This window comes from Nicotiana sylvestris, chromosome 12 (genome assembly GCF_000393655.2).
Source record: "Nicotiana sylvestris chromosome 12, ASM39365v2, whole genome shotgun sequence".
NCBI lineage: Eukaryota > Viridiplantae > Streptophyta > Magnoliopsida > Solanales > Solanaceae > Nicotiana > Nicotiana sylvestris.
The window spans coordinates 113,100,777-113,102,973 of record NC_091068.1 but is presented as its reverse complement, the minus strand read 5'-3'; the positions used below and the strand labels follow the sequence as shown (position 1 = coordinate 113,102,973).

The 2,197-nt window shown below is 41.0% G+C and overlaps 1 non-coding gene across 1 annotated transcript; it reads right to left on the bottom strand.

The window, feature by feature from the left end:
* Nucleotides 1–1,013: 1,013 nt before the first annotated feature.
* LOC138884452 (small nucleolar RNA R71) lies at nucleotides 1,014–1,119 on the bottom strand. Its single transcript, XR_011404646.1, has one exon. It is a non-coding gene; the product is annotated as a small nucleolar RNA R71 (small nucleolar RNA).
* Nucleotides 1,120–2,197: the final 1,078 nt, after the last annotated feature.

Genomic DNA, 2,197 nt, shown 5'->3' with positions numbered 1-2,197 from the left:
AAGGATTCCGATAATAGGGGAAATCAGAACCTTAGATCCTTCCAATTCTTGTTTACAAACCGTTCATAGTTAGTTCTTAATTACTGCATTTTCATTTCGTAATATTTAGTTAGTAAATATCCAATTTGTTACTTAAATATCTCCGAAGATTGAATACGTGAATTTCTATGAGTCCAATAGTTGTGACTGATAGGTTAATTCTCTGTGGGATTTGACTCCGGACTTGTTAACTGGAATATATTTGCAGTGACCGCTTTGTCTTTTTTATAAGGCATAGTTGGGTGTGATCAAATTTTGGCGTCGTTGTCAGGGAGTTAACAGTGTTATTGATTGCAGTTAAGAAGAAGTTCCGAAATTTTTAGTGTAGTCAATTTTCTTCAATTTAAACTGATCATTGAAATTCTAACATTTGTAGTCGTGGTTGTTACAGGTGCATGCCTAGAAACTCCTCAAGAACTCGAGAATTGTTCGAAGCATTAGCAGATCCTGATAAGGTGTTCAAGGCATTGAACCGTGAAACAGGAATGGCAAACAACAACAGAACTCAACTGAAAGAATTGAACCAAACATGGAAGACGATAATCTAAACAACAGAGACAACGTGAATGACCCAAATGATCAGGGTGTGGCACCTCTTGTGCCAAAAGCAGTACTATATGACTGGGTACAACCCACAACTGACAACTTAGCAACTGCTATTGTAGTCCCTCAGATACAAGCAGACTCATTCCAGATCACAAATAACATGCTACATCTGTTGCAGAACAAAGGACTATTCTCTGGGTCATACGTTGAAGATCCTCAGCAGCAACTAACGAACTTCCTCTCAATCTGTGCCACGCAGAGACAGCACAATGTCATACCGGAAGCAATACGTCTGTTGTTGTTTCCATTCTCAGTGACAGAAGCAGCCCAGACTTGGCTTAATTCACTCCCTATCAACTCCATCACTATTTGGGAGGAATTAGTCAAGCAATATTTGAGCAAATTTCATCCACCCAACAAGACTGCTCATCAAATTGATGAGATATTGAGCTTCAAACAGAGACCAATTGAGACGCAACATGAAACGTGGGAGAGATTCAAAGGTCTGCTGGTTACGTGTCCACATCATGGTATTCCAGAGCAGATGTTGGGGAAGAGATTTTACATGGGTTTGGCAGATAGTTTGAAAGTCAATGTTGATGTTTCAGCAGGTGGAACATTTTTTAGCAAAATGTTCAGAGAGAGCAAGATCATACTTGATAAGATGGCACAAAACTCAGGTTGGACAATAAGAAATGCTCCAATCACTCATGTGGTTCACTAAGTGGCTCTAGATCCGGCTAACTCCATAGCTGAAAATATGGCCACTCTGATGACACAAATGAGCATCCTCACCAAAAAGGTTGAAGAATCAGGCCAGAAGCAGCATGTACATATAGTTGATGCAACCAATGGGGTCTATGTACATTATGCATTAACCAACCATATGTCTGCTCATGGAGTGCTGAAGGTGAGAATCAACAATATTAGGAGAACATGAATTATGTGGACAACTATGGGGGACCGAGACTAGGTGGTCAGAATTGGGGTCAGCATAATCAACAATACAGACCAGCTCAGCAGTAGTACAATAACAACAATAATCATGGAGGCTATGCGACCACAGGGGCAAATGATGCCTTACCAAAAGCAACAAGGGTACAACCAGCAAAATCAGCAGCAGGTTTATCAACAACCTCCACAACAACAGATTGTGAGACATGAGGATGAGTTTGCTAAACTTGAGGGTATAATGCAACAAGTGATTGGGTCCACTAGAAAACTAGCTGACAGATTAGACTCACATTAGTCAACGATTAAGAATATTGAGATCCAGTTAGGACAGATTTCTATGGACCTAAATATCGCCCTCATGGGACGTTACCTGCAGACACCCAAATCAATCCAAAAGAGTAGGGCCCGAAGCAGCTGATGGCAATGAATCTCCGAAATGGTAGGGACTTAGATCTGGAGCAAGAAATTGCTTGCGAAAGCAGGCTGACTGAGACACTGGTGCCAGTACCCATTGAAATAGATAATTCAGCAGGTTTAACTGAGGTGACAGTACAGAATGCGCAAGAGAACACCAATAAAGAAGATAAGGTTGTGAAAGAGACTGAGGCTGCACCAGAACCGACAGTAGAAGTAGTGACTGAACAAGAGAAAAACCAAA